This window comes from Zingiber officinale, chromosome 4A, assembly GCF_018446385.1.
Source record: "Zingiber officinale cultivar Zhangliang chromosome 4A, Zo_v1.1, whole genome shotgun sequence".
Classification (NCBI taxonomy): domain Eukaryota; kingdom Viridiplantae; phylum Streptophyta; class Magnoliopsida; order Zingiberales; family Zingiberaceae; genus Zingiber; species Zingiber officinale.
The window spans coordinates 55,627,815-55,642,691 of NC_055992.1; the positions used below are offsets into that span (position 1 = coordinate 55,627,815).

The following is a 14,877-nucleotide window of genomic DNA, read 5'->3' on the forward strand; positions in this document are numbered from 1 at the left end:
TATCGAAATTAACTAGGTATCCGCTGTCACACAATTGACTTATACTTAGTAAATTAAAGTTAAAATTTTCAACCAATAAAACATTTCGAATAATGAAATCGGAACTAAGTTCAATATTACCTTTTCCGATTACTTTAAGTTTACCGTTGTTGTGAGATCTCGGAAAATTTAAATAAATAGGGTTATTGCAGAAATAGCCTTATAAAATTTTTCCGGAATTTTTAGAAATTTTCTGGGAATTTTTCGGAGCTCGTACGACGGGTTTTGCGGGGATTAGTTTCGGGTACGGATAAAGCCGAGTTGAGATACCCGTTTAAATGAGGAAATGGTTATTTATATAATTCCTTTTTCCTTATTTCTTTTCCCCCAAAACCGCCGATCCCTACTTGCCTTCCCCGATCTCCCCTCTTCCTCTTCCTCTCTCTGATCTCCCTCGCAGACGAGCGGCGCCGACAGGAGCGAGGCTCTAGCTCCGGTGACCTTCCTCTACCGCTGTCGACACCCTAAGGTCAGATCCGATCGATGCTTCTCCTTTCCAGACTGTAATCGGCCGAGGAGTTGCGGTTCGGCGGATCTTGCGGTAGATGGCCAAAGATGCTGCGGCTAGGGCACGGTGAAGGACCAAATCTCGCGTCTCATTCCACCGAAGCTTGGAGTGATGCCCTAGTTTGGATTTGTGCCACTCGATTTGCCGGCGTGGGTAAGCTAGCCCTAACGGAATCTTCCTGTTCTATGGTTTGTGCCCTAGATCGAGTCTTCTTTCCCGATTCTTGCTGATTGCCTCCCTGATTGTTGGCGATCCTAGGTCAGGTCTTGGATTCCCTTGTTGATTGTTGATTTGAGGATCGGAGGAATCTTTGGTACGTTGCTTCACGGATTCGATCGGGTTGTGCGACATCTTCTGGAGACTTGAGGTAAGACTTCATTTGGAAATTTGAGGGGGATCAAGGAGGATCTTGTAATCGGTTTTCCTTTAATCAGATCATGGACTTCTTCATGGTTGCCGATTGAAGTCTCAGATTGGAGGTAAGATTTGGTTCCGGAATTAGGTTATTGTTTAACTGGTGATGTTTATTCCTTGATCTGATCCGTGATCTCACCTTGAACCGAATAGTATACTGGAATCTAGCAGAGATATGCTTGCTCTGTGGTGATTCTATGGTTCAGCAAATTTCCTTGTTGCCAGCAGCAAGTTTGATCCGAACAGAGGAGTTGATTCCAGTAGGTTGTTCTGTTCTGTGGTGTGTTCCTGTTTCGGCAGCAACCCCATTCCAAAAGCTCGATCGAGGTAAGGTGTAGGGATTTTGATACATGCGGATTATGGTTGTATTACTTGATCGTGTGTAGAATTGAATTAGGTTATGTGTAGATTTAGATATGATTTGGATTACATGATTACTAGATGGTTAGTGATTAGGTTTAGATTTATTTGTTTATATTGATCTAATGGAATGATTAGGGTTAAGGTAATTAACCCTAGTCAATCATTGGATTTTTAATCTAATTGGTAATTAGAGATTAGGTAACTAATCCTAATTAACCATTAGATTTAATTATGTAGATTGAGGTTGTGATTAGGGCTTTGCCCTAATTTAGGTTTAGGGATTTTATTTAGCTATTCATTTGGATTTAGCTAAATAAAATATATATATATTGTTTGTTGACACAGGACTCTGATTCGAGACGGGCGTCTCGACCTTGGATCGCTTGGTTGTACCTTTTATTTGAGGCGGGTACCCTTTGACTTATCTTGTTGATATTATCTTGTGATATGTGCAGTTTATATATGTTTACTAGTAATTGGTAGATCTTTCTCTTCTCTGGTTATAGTTTATTCTATACCTGTAGGCGATTATTAGCGATTGGTAGTTAGCATATTCCCTGGTTTAGTTACTTGATACTTGATACATGTTGCTACGATAAACATCTATACCTTGGTCTAGCATGCTTTTCTTTCTTGCTATGCTTATCTGTGTTCATAGAGATGCATATCTATAGTGCTCTACTCTACTGGATTAGTTGCTTTACATGTGTGATACATGCTCTTGGATTCATGATGCTTACATCATTGTTATATGTGATGTCTTTGGATTTATGCTGTTTATATCATGGTTATATATATGCGTTTACCTTTTGGGCACACACATATATGGAGGAGGCTATGTTCAGGTATGACATACTGTAGCATCATGCACCATCCTGCATGATTGCATGCTGGGCGATGGACGACTCCATTATTGTTGAGCTCGTCGGCCGGCTACATAGGCCTGCACACAACGTGTTTCACTGCATGGGTAGTGGCACAGCACAGTAGGGTGTGTATGGCAGTAGCTCTGTAGTGCTCCGCTGGTCCGCTCATGGGTAGTGTGACTGCAGCGTGGTAGCAGACAGGGATCCCTCCCCGTCATCGCGTACCGGGAGTTGAGAGCATTGCGCTCCCTCACTATGTTTGAGGTAGGAGGATAGGTGTACTCCGACAGCATCCCGTCCACTCGGTCACTCATCAGGGGTAGTGATGGCAGAGGTGTCACAACCCTACCCACTCGGTCTCACCATTGTGTGTGAGATGGCTGACTGGTTGACAGGGGTGACCATGTCATATTGCATCATATGCACGGATTGCATTCGTTATGATTGATGCATTTTGGTGATTGCATATGATTGACATGCATACAGGATACATGCTTTTGCTCTGACTATTTTTATCTCTGTATGTTGACAGTCAGTTGCCCAAGCCTCGCAGGTGAGTACAGTTTATTTCAGTTATGCCTCTTCTTATTATTCTTGCTATAGACTGTACTACATGGCTATTGTTGGTTACTGCATTTTATTCAGTTATGCATATGTGTTATACTGATAGGAGACTGTACTATAGGCTTTATGGTTTAGGAGGCTGTACCTTAGTATATTACTGGTAGTTATATATTGCTGTACATGTCTATTGGATTACCTGCTGAGTTCATTGAACTCACCCCGTTTTTATTACCATTTCAGGTTGAGGCCGTCGGGGAGATTCCAGTCGCTAGCCCCATTATCGTGAGGATTTTCTTTGTCGGATTATATTTTGCTTTTGCACCTTATATACTTGTATTGTGGGTTTGTATTGTGGACTTTACATTGAACATTCGGGTTTGCTACTTTTGTTTTCCGCTGCGGTTGTATTTTCATTACTTCGTGGATTTGTTTTCTTCGTTGTAGTGGAGTAGGCTGTTTACATATATCTTCGGGGTTCTATATCGTCTTTCCATATTAGACTGCGTGGATTGATCATATATTATATCTGTGTGGAATGTTGATATAAACTGCGTGGTTTGTTTCTTAATTGTATTGTATTATTCCGGCCGTGTGTGGCCGAGGTATAGAGATATATGTATACTGAGTTTCATATTGTCCGCCGTACAGGGGAGATGCTGCCGAAATTTCTTCAGACAGGGACTACCTGGGGCGTGACAGTTGTTGCCGAATGCAACTGATCCTAGACTCTTGTACTTGAGTTTGGTAAACTTCAACTTATCTCCAGTCATATGTCTGGAGCAGCCACTATCCAACATCCATTGATCCAATTCCTACACATGAAGTAGTTGAATTGGTTTCTTTTTAATGCATTAAAGATAGCGTGATTGAAGCAGACACTATGTTTATTGTCTCCTTAAATTTTCTATTCTATTGTATTCAAGATAATTTAGCAAACACTTATGTTTATTGAGTTTTAAGAATAATTTTGAGATTTAAGTTTTTAAAGTAATTTTGAAATTTAGGTTTTTAAAATGATTTTCAAATTTAAGTTTTTAGAATAATTTTGAAATTTAAGTTTAAAATAATTTTGAAATTTAAGTTAAAATAATTTTGAAATTTAAGTTTTTAAAATAATTTTGAATTGATTTTGAAAAGTTTTTTAAATAATTTTTAAATTGATTTTGAAAAGATTTTTTAAATAATTTTGAAATTAATTTTGAAAATATTTTTTAAATAATTTTTAAATTGATTTTGAAAAGATTTTTAAATAATTTTTAAATTGATTTTGAAAAGATTTTTTAAATAATTTTGAAATTAATTTTGAAAAGATTTTTTAAATAATTTTGAAATTAATTTTGAAAAGATTTAATTAATTTTGAAAAGATTTTTTAAATAATTTTAAAATTAATTTTGAAAAGATTTTTTAAATAATTTTGAAATTAATTTTGAAAAGATTTTTAAATAATTTTTAAATTGATTTTGAAAAGATTTTTTAAATGATTTTGAAAAGATTTTTTAAATAATTTTGAAATTGATTTTGAAAAGATTTTTTAAATAATTTTTAAATTGATTTTGAAAAGATTTTTTAAATAATTTTGAAATTGATTTTGAAAAGATTTTTTTTAAAATAATTTTGAATTGATTTTGAAAAGATTTTTTAAATAATTTTGAAATTAATTTTTAAAAGATTTAATTAATTTTGAAAAGATTTTTTTAAATAATTTTATTTTTTAGTCATCTCACCCGATCTAAATTGTCAATCAGGGAATCCTATAATTGATGTGAGATGATTTATTGTTGAATTCAAGGGTCTGGTTTAACTTTGTGTTAGATTCAGGTTTAACTTTGGGTTCAACAAGTAAGCATTCTTTGGATAAACTTCTGGGCTATGGTGAGTCACAAGGAGCTCATTAAAGTAACCATGTCTTCGAGGTTTCCCAAATAGTCCTACCCACTGAACTTAGTACAAAACCTTGGTCTAACTAGTTAGGATCCATTTAAGGGTAGCTTCGGTCAGTTCCACTTGGCCAAATGCACCAGGTCGAAGCCATATCTTCCTAGACATGCGATGCCCAAGCTTCCCTAACGTACTATCATCCAAAAACTTCACCAGTACTGTGGTTCAAGTTAAACTTATCCCGTTTTAATCTAACCTTAATTACCTTGCCGGGTAATCTATTCTTGTTTTACCCATTTTGGATAGATTAGGTTCAGTTACCCTATCGGATAGTTCAGTTGGAGGTGCTAGCTAGTTTGGATCCTCCATCTAGTTTTCAATTTAATTTTGAATTTTTATTTAATTTAATTTAATTTTGAGTTTTGAATTTTGAATTTATTAGAATTTAATTTAATTTTGGATTTTAATTTAATTTTGAGTTTTGAATTTTGAATTTAGTTTAATTTATTTTGGAATTTTGAATTTTGAATTTGATTTATTTTGGAATTTTTAATTAAGATCGTTTTCATTTTAGCTTTCCCTGGATCATGGCCTCGATATGGTATGTCGAGGTAGTATATTTGATCATTCGGAACCCAGTATTGGCCAAGTCCAATTTGATTGATCAATTTGGACTTGGGGACTCATGCTTGGACTGATTTACTACTTTGTTTGTTTATTAAGGATAAATAAGATTTATATTTCTTTTTACTTTTATATCCTAGCCCAGTTCTATTGTAGACGGCTCTTTGTGTCCCAAGAATTAGATCCAAATTCTTGGAGCCCAGAGAGAACTTTTCTAAAGTAATTTTTAAATCTTTTAACTGATTTTTCAGATTTGAATTTTCTTTCTCAAGTTGTTGTACTTGAGTTGAATCTTCAGTTAAAGATGTTGAGTTAGTTACTCCTTTAAGAATGGTTACTTCTTTTAAAAGTGACTTAATTTTCAAATTTGACTTGGCTAATTTGCGAAGTAAATAATTGATTAAATTATTAAGCCTAGGAATACTTACAGCGGAGTCTGGCCCTTCGGAAACGGATGCGGATCCGTGGCTTTGCTCGGAGTCGGCTTCTGACTCGCTCTCGGATTCGCTGATCTGGTCCCAGGCCATCAATGCGAGTAAACTCGTTTGGTCGAGTTCGTCGTCTTCGTCCTCCGAAGAAGATTCGTCCCAGGTTGCCTTTAGTGCCTTCTTTCTTCTTTGATTCTTGGCTTCCTTTTGATTGGGGCAGTTGGCTTTTATATGCCCCTTCTGGTTGCACCCGTAGCAAGTGACTTCGTACTTTGCCTTTGAGTTCTGTTGAGCCTCCTTGGATTGAACTGCCTTCTTTAGATCTTTCTTGTTGAATCCCTTTTTCTTCTTGTAGAGCTTCTTCACGAGATTCACTAGTTCGCTGGTCAGTTCATCCTCTGAATCTTCTGAGTCGGGTTCGTCTTCTGATTCTGATTCAATCTTTCGCCGTACTCTTGATTCCTTTGTTCGACTTGTACCTGCAACCAAAGTAATGCCCTTCTTGGATGGCTGTGCATTAATTTGTTCATGGAGTTCAAATTCACTAAATAATTCGTCTAATTTTAAGGAAGACAAATCCTTAGAGACTTTGTAGGCATCTACCATTGATGCCCACAATGAGCTCCTAGGAAATGAGTTAAGAGCATACCTTATTATATCTCTGTTTTCTACCTTTTGCCCGATTCCATGAAGAGAGTTCAGAATATCTTGGATTCGAGCGTGTAGAGAACTTACCGTCTCGCCTTCCTGCATTTTCAAATTGTATAATTTGTTAAGTAACAGATCACGCTTACTTACCTTGGTTTCCGAGGTGCCCTCGTGAAGTTCGATCAGTTTCTCCCATAGTTCCTTTGCGGAGGAGAATGGACCAACTCTGTTGAGCTCTTCTTTGGTCAGACCGCACTGGATGGTGCAGGTGGCTTTGGCGTCGGCTTCCACTTTTTTGATAAATGCGGGCTCCCAGTTCTCACAGGATGTAGGCTTACCGTCTGTATCAGTTGGTAGTTGCAGTCCTGTTTTGACGATCATCCAGGTGTCGAACTGGATCTTTAAATATATCTCCATTCGCCCCTTCCAATATCCGAAGTCTTCTCCGGAAAATAATGGGGGACGAACGGTGCTATATCCTTCTTGTTGGGCCATTTAGATCTACAAAAAAAAACAGAAACAACGAGATCTATTCCAAGACTAAGTCTTGGATTAGTAGTGCGGGAGGAAGAAAAAAAAATAACAGGCTCAAGTGGTATTGACCAACTTTGAGCAGAAAATCGATTCGTAAAAAGAAATTAGAATATAGCTATGAGGCTAAATTCTAATCGACTCCGAACAAAACCACGAAAAAATTGTCTCGAATAGTGGTTGCACTGATTCAAGACGACCCCGCTCTGATACCAATTGTTGGATCGAGACGCGCTAGAATAGCGCTCGCGGCTATTTTGATCGTATCAGAATCGTAAAACTATCAAAGTAAATATACGCAGCGGAAATAACGAATGCAATCACAGAGGGACACAAGAAGTTTTACTTCGTTCGGAGCCTAGGTCGACTCCTACTCGAAGGCCCGCGATCCTTGATCGCTTTCGGTGGGCAACACTTATAAGTACGAAAAAGAGTACAAGATTTACAATTAGTACAGTAATTAAAAACAAGTATACCGACGACAGAATCGTAATCTCGAAGCTCCTGGTCATCGCGGATTCGTAACAGCACTTCAGGGTCGTTGATTGAGCAGCACGCAGCACAAGGATCGTTTGGAAGTTATTATTCTTCAATGTTGCTCGAAGTCCCCTTATAAAGGGCATCCAAGGCGCCTTGAAGGCCTCTGAAGGCGCCTTCAAGGCTCCGAGTCCACCGTGCAGATGAGCGCTGACCAGTTTGCGCTTATCACCTTTGAGGGCGCCTTCAAGGGCCTTCAAGGCGCCTTCCAAGGCGCCTCCAGAGCCAGCTGAGGCGCCTTCAACCCTGTTTCGCGGCCAGGTCAGCTTTTGTACCCGAGGCGCCTCCAAGCTCCATGGAGGCGCCTCGGACACTGTTCATCCGAGGAATTAGGTTGCTCCTTTGCACCTGCAAGATACGTTAGTCCCAAACACAATCCTGCAACACAAAGTTAGCACAATACACATGATAAATAAAGTATAGACAGTCTCCGGACTGTCCGAGTCTGACTTCGGGTTTCCGACCGGAAACCCTAGGTCGACCCGACGCCTACTGTTCCCTCTACGGGGAACGCGTCCTCACCTACTCCACTCAGGAGATTTACCTGTTGCCAGTCGATCCTCCAGATCGACTGGACTTTCGCTCAGCACCCGACGCTTCCGGACTTTCTGCTGGACATCCGCTTCCCGGCCAATCCAGTCTTTCACCTGGTTCGCGACACCAGGACTTTCCACCTAGGGTTACTACCCCCTAGGACTTTTGCCTGAAGACATCGACCTACCAAGACTTTCCGCATAGGGTTACCACCCCCTATGACCTAGGGTTACCGCCCCCTAGGGTTTTCCCTTTGCCTAACCGCAGCTAGGACTTTCCTGAAATCCTCAAGTAGACTTGTTAGACTACCAAACATCTTAACTTTGAATTCTTTGCCATTATCAAAACACGAGTTCGATCGTCGGATGCTTCCCGTACCAACATAAGGGTGTCGTCAAGTAATAAAACATCGACCCCACAGGAACTGTTAATTAAGTTCTAGTTAACTTTGCACAATGAATTATCTAGACAATCGAAAGGTGGTTCACAAATGCTAGAAGTGAGATTGAAGAGAGGGAGAGAAGGTTGAGAGAATGAGAGAGAATAATTGATCTTAAGAGGGGTTGAGCTTAAGAGGATGTGAGAAATGGTTTGGGAGGCGATTGTAGGATTTCGGTTTCACTATAATACTAGTTAATATTTCTATGCATTATTCATCTCTTTACTTCCATCCTTATGCACATGTGGGAAGTCTAACTAAATATCGACATTAACACACGGTGGTCAAGTCGGAGTGCTATCCCTATTTGTGTCTGATGCCACTAAGTAGAAGAGGTAACCTAGCGATTCCAATTAAAGGGATACCCTTGTCACTAGGGCCCCCCGATCATACAATCACAAGATTAAACAGGACACTTACTAACATATGATTATAGATATCCCATTAAACCTAATTAGATGCTTCCTTGTGGAGAATTGTCCTCCCTTTCAAGGCAATGCCCTAGATGTCCAAAAACGGGATACCCTTGTCACAAAGGCCCCTCAGTCATACAATCTAGGGCATTCCCCCTATGGGGTGAACAATCAATATACATCTACATGTTTACACCATTCACAAATTTTATCAAACACATAGAAGGTACAACATACATAAAACATGATATAAACACTTTATTGAATAAGAAAATATCTAAATACATAGTTCATACATCATATCACATCATAGTTACTTCCTACGTCCTAAATTGAGAGAATCTACTCCATTTAAAGGAAGATACAATCAAGAGACAATAAAAATGGTATTACAACTCAAAACATGGATTGAGAGAGAAGAGAATGTTTATCGGTGTATCATCGGTCTTCTAGGTTGGACTTCTTGCTTTGGAGGTGGACGGATCGTCGAAGATGATGAAGATGACCTCTCTAGGGTTTCCCCCTAAGGGAAAAACCCTTCTCCAAGGAGAAGGATGAAGTCCCAAACCCAAGATGAGTCAAAGAATGAGGTTCTTAATTGATGTGTGAAGATTATATACACTTGTTTAGCATGTTTTGACACACATTCACATATTTTACACATGCTTTGTCTATGCACTTTTATACTCTTTACCTTAGTTTCAGCATAAATACTCTTCTTTGTTCAGAGATCTGCTCTTGTATATTTTATGTCTTTAGGAGTCGAATTTGGAGAAGAAATGATGTTCGTGGTTGATCCAGCCAATAAGCAAAGGAAGACAACACTGCCATGTGAGCCACATTGTCATGCCAAAGGACCAGGGAGGAAAATGACCTTAGCTATGTGGAGTAGGTAGGCCGTGTAGCTTCAGTAGAGGAGGAGCTTGACACGACCGTGTGGATCCACACGGTCGTGTCATCCTAGTAGCACGACATCGTGTAGATCTACACGACCCAAGCAACATCTCCACATGGTCGTGTAACATTTCCAAAGAAGAGGCAAGCCCGGGTCATGTGTGTCACACGGTCGTTCAAGGTATCCAGAGGCCAAGAATTGCTAGGCCATGTGTGCCACACGACCATGTGAGACAACCAGTGGTAGAGCAGTGCACGGCCGTGTGAAGGTCACATGGCCGTGTGACCTTGGCCGAGAGCAAAGCAGTTGGGGTCGTGTGTGCCACACGATCGTGGCACGGGTCGTATGGTGCCCGTGCCCTGCTCTATATAAAGGGGTTTCTTCTCATTTCAAAGGGGGGAGGCTCTCCCTTTTGGGGAGATCAAGTTTGGGGCCAACCTTCACCTTTTACAACCTTGATGTAACATTCCAAAGCCATTTCCATCTATGATTCAACTCCAGAAGCTAGGGATTGGTTTTGAAGATCACTCCTCATTACTAGATAAGCATTTCTAATCTCTTCTCTTGATTGAGATTGAAATGTTTGTGATATCTTTGTCTTTGGATCTCTATCTTTATATTATGGAGTAAATTCATTGTTTTAGGACTGAGAGAGTATTTTTCGTGTGATTTGATGTAAGAATCTCATGGATATGCCAATTTCCTATCTCAATGATGTTGTTATATTTTGTATCTATTTGATCTTGTGTGGATTGTTGTATTTGTATTTAATTATCATGCTCGATTGGATGTTTGTGATACTTGTGGATCTTGTAGAGGTATCCCCTAGATCGTATGACCGAGGAGCACTAGTGGCAAGCTGCCCCGCTAATGGGCGTCTAGGGGATCACCTTGAAAGGTGAAACTAGTCTCTACAAGGAGGTGGAATAGTTGAGTGCATTTATCCCCTATGCCTTTATGTAGATTGAATGGTGATGTGTTTCTATGTCGTATGACCGAGGAGCATTGGTGATAGGCTGCCCCACTAACGAACTTCATAGGGATCATGACTATTAAATTACTAGAGGTATTGATAAAAGTTCCATGTCGGTTGACTTCTGCAGGAGAAAACTAGAAACTTCCTACAAATGCATGGCAATTAAGGATAAGAATTGGTAGATTGCCTTACATTGATAAATATCAGAATGAAACTGAATTCCTAGAACTCTCATAAAACCCAAGTTCTTACATTTTCTTTTCTATTTCTATTTCTAGTTGCTACTTAGTACATTCACTTCATTTGTTGATTGTTTAGCTAATTCATTGTGAGACATCTCTAGTGTTTATAACCAGTCCCTATGGATTTGATATCTCTTTATTACTGACGACGAAACCATACACTTGCGACTACGTAACAAGTTTTTGACATTGTTGTCGGGACTGCGCCTATAACATTAGAGATAATCATTTGAGTTAGACTAGACTTTTCTTTTCTTTTCTATTACCTAGTTGTAACTAATCTTAGAAATTTTATTTCCTCAATCTTATCTTTTATTTCTAATTACTTTTCCTGTAAATTATCTTGTTGCAATTCAAATTCTACATTTTATATTTTCAGAATTTCAGTTCAGTTTTTCTTTGCTTATCAAGCAAAAAGAAAATTTTGTTACTTGTGATCTTGTTATTTGCATGCGAAGATCTAACCTTGCAAGAGTTTTGTTACCTCTTGATCTGGAGATTGATAGAACCTTTCATAGGAGGAAGATCTTGCAAAGAAATCAAGAAGAACAAGAATATTCTACTATGGCAAACAAACCATTGAAAGATTATGTAGCACCGTATGCCACAGGGCTTCATTCTAGTATCAAAAGACCATCTATTGAAGCCAATAATTCGAGATCAAGCCTAAAATAATCACTATAATACAACAAAATCAGTATGGAGGTGGACCACATGAAGATCCAAATCAACATCTTGAAACTTTCTATGAAATCTGCAACACCATGAAGATGAATAGAGTTCCATCAGAAGTAGTGAGATTATTATTATTTGGATTTTCTTAAAGAGATAGAGCAAAACAATGGTTGAACTCTTTACCAACTAACAACATAACCACTTGGGAGCAATGTGAGCAACAATTCCTTGATAAATTCTATCCTCCAAGTAAGACCGCTTATATGAGAAATCTAATTGCAAGCTTCAGATAGTCAGACTCAGAATCTTTATTTGAAGCATGGGATATATACAACAATATGCTCAGACAATGCCCACATCATGATTTAGAAAAATGGCTAGTTCTACATACTTTTTATAATGACATCAACTATCATACTAAGGTGTCTCTAGATTCTGCAGCTAGAGGGGCACTTATGAATAAAAGTTTAGATGAGGCTGAGGACATTATTGAGAGTGTAGCGTAAAACCATCATCAATGGGCAACAGAAATAAGTGGAGGCTATTCCTATCCAAACCCAGTTAAAGCATCAAGAAAATTTGATGTAGATGTAATTACTTTGATGTCTTCAAAATTAGATGCTCTTCCTAAAAAACTGGAAGGTATAGGAACAAATTCTGCATCGATCAATGCCATAGTATATGTTTGTGAAACTTGTGGAAGCTCAAATCATTCTCAAGACTCATGTCCTTTAGGATCTATTTCTACACAAATCAATCAATTAATTAGAACAATATGATGCTATCATGAGTTACAATCAGAAACAGAATAATCCATACTCCAACATATACAACCCTGGTTGGAAGAATCATCCAAATTTCTCTTATATAAATAATCAAGAACAAGGACCATCAACGGGGGTTAGACCGAGCTATCATCCTAGACAGCAAGGCTATCAACAACAATCTTCTCAAAGCTATCAATTTTCTAAATTGGTGAAAATTATTGATGAAGTTATGCCCAATCAAAATGAAATGAAGCAAGAGATCAAGCTACTTACTTAGAGAATGGATAATGCAGAGAAGCTCCAAAAAATACAAGATAGTCAAATTGCCCAGATAGCTTCATCACCTTCAAGAGCATTAAGACAATTTCCAAGTAAACATGATGTCAACCCAATGGAACACTGCAACAGAATTGAACTTAGGAGCGGACGTGCCTTGGGAGATCCTCAAGTGACTGCTCCAAAAGGGATGAAAATTCAAGAAGAGCTCTTTCCTCCAACACTTGAACAAATTCAGATTCAAGATGAAGAGGAGAGTACCAAGAAGGTTGAAGAGACTTTTCCACTTTACCCTCAAAGCCAAGTAATCCCTTTTCCTCAAAGATTGGTCATGATGAAGAAAGATGAAGAGATCGGTAGATTTCTAGATAAAGCTAAAGATATTTGTGTTGAGGTACATCTGATTAATGCAATTCAACAAATGCTGAAGTTTGTCAAATTTTTTAAGGATATTATGTCCAAAAAAAGAAAAAAAAGGAGACATTGAGACCGTAACTCTTACTGAAGAATGTAGCACTTTATTTGAGAAGAACACTTCCCCGAAGCTCGAAGATCTAGGAAGCTTTTATATACCTTGCACTATAGGAGCTGAATTTATAGAAAAGGATTTTTGTGATTTGGGGGCAAGTGTTAGCCTCACTCCATACTCAATTTATAATAAGCTAGGGCTCAAAAACTTTAAACTTACTACCATGGCACTGCAATTAGCTGATCATTCTTGTAGGTACCCTATGAGTATTGTGGAAGATGTGCCAGTAGAAGTGGTGGGAGTGTTGTTCCTACAGATTTTGTGGTAGTTGATATGGAAGAAGACCTGAAAATTCCAATCATATTGGGAAGACCTTTCCTTGCAAAAGCTGGTGCAATAATTGATGTGAAAAATCATAAACTTTCATTGGTAATCGGTAAGGAAAGGTTGGAATATGATCTATCTAATTTTTCTAACCACGTCTCTTCTTTTCTAGTGAGTGTTTGCAGCAGGGCAGATGCCCACAGATTTGAGGATTGGAACTTCCATCCTCATGGGAGGCCGCCAGACGAAGAACATGATCTGGCAAGCATTGGGAGAAGACCCCCCATTAAAAATGAAAAATATAATTGCCCTCCGAGGGCAAGAATGAGGGAAGAAGGAGCACATTCAACCCTAGGAGAGAAATCCATATCTCCTTGGGCATAGCCGTGAAAATGGAAACGGGGTCGAGCTAATGACCTTAAACAAGTGCTTCTTAGGAGGCAACCCAAGGGTTCTCTTTTTAGATTCAATTTGAGTTTTCTTTTTCATTAGTAGTGTTTTTAATCTGTTGTTATTTTTGTCTTCAGGTTGTACACAACTTCCATGAGTTGTCCATGATTATTTCATGGGCATGGAGGCATTGGAGAAGTAAAAAAAAAAAAAAAGGAAATGTAGCATTTTTTTTTTTGTCTTGAGAGAGCCTTGCCGTGTACCGAACACAGCCGTGTGACATGTCTAGAGAAGGAGGAGAACTCGGCCATGTGACATACACGGTCGTGTGACACTTACAGAGGTGGAGAAGCACAAGGCCATGTGGATCACACTGCCCGAGTGAGCTCACCCGAGAAGAAGAAGGACATGGTCGTGCAACTTCACACAGTCATGTGAAAATTCCAGAGGAGAAGAGGAAGGAGGTCGTGTGCCACACACGGCCATGTGAACCCAGCCGAGGAAGAGATAACACTGGCCATGCCATTTGGCACGGTCGTGTGAATCTATCCAAAAGGAGGACTGCTTGGGCCATGTAGATCTACACGGCTGTGTGGAGCATCTCAACCTGGCCATATCTATAAGACACGACCGTGCCAAGGCCGTGTCGGCCACACCCCCAAAGTCAATTCTTCTCTCCAACTCTTCCTCTTCTTCAACCTTCCTTCTTAACTTCTCAGATCTAGATCTCTTAATCATTCTTCTCCATAAACTACATTCAGATCTAGATCTAAAAATAAATCCTCTTCTTGTACCCTCAAGATCTACAACTTCCTTCCCTAAGATCCTATTTTTCAAGACCCATTATCTCAAGATCTCACTTCTCCAAATAAACAACACTTTTCCCCTTGAAACTCAACATCATGTCCAACCTTTTGAAGAAACTTCAAAAAGGAGGTGGTAGTTCGAGCCGAGAAAAGGATCCACTAAAGGAAAAGGGCAAGGAGAAAGTTGTAAAGGGGAAAGGCAAACGGAGGGCACGTGACGTAGGTAACGATAATGAATTCAATATTATTTTTAAAAATGAGGATCATAAA

The 14,877-nt window shown here is 39.0% G+C and overlaps 1 long non-coding RNA gene and 1 other non-coding gene across 6 annotated transcripts; one reads left to right on the forward strand and one right to left on the reverse strand.

Moving 5' to 3' along the window:
* Window positions 1–356: 356 nt before the first annotated feature.
* On the forward strand, window positions 357–3,056 carry LOC121973305. Of its 5 annotated transcripts, none has more exons than XR_006109493.1 (5): window positions 357–700; window positions 806–914; window positions 982–1,026; window positions 1,115–1,288; window positions 2,995–3,056. It is a non-coding gene; the product is annotated as an uncharacterized LOC121973305 (long non-coding RNA). The 5 variants fall into 5 exon arrangements; XR_006109492.1 differs by lacking the exon at window positions 2,995–3,056 and adding an exon at window positions 1,670–1,730 and having other exon boundaries at window positions 358–700; XR_006109496.1 differs by lacking the exon at window positions 2,995–3,056 and adding an exon at window positions 1,670–1,730 and having other exon boundaries at window positions 358–700; window positions 811–914.
* Window positions 3,057–11,836: 8,780 nt separating this feature from the next.
* On the reverse strand, window positions 11,837–11,942 carry LOC121973970. The gene has a single exon (XR_006109868.1). It is a non-coding gene; the product is annotated as a small nucleolar RNA R71 (small nucleolar RNA).
* Between the last annotated feature and the right edge of the window lie 2,935 nt (window positions 11,943–14,877).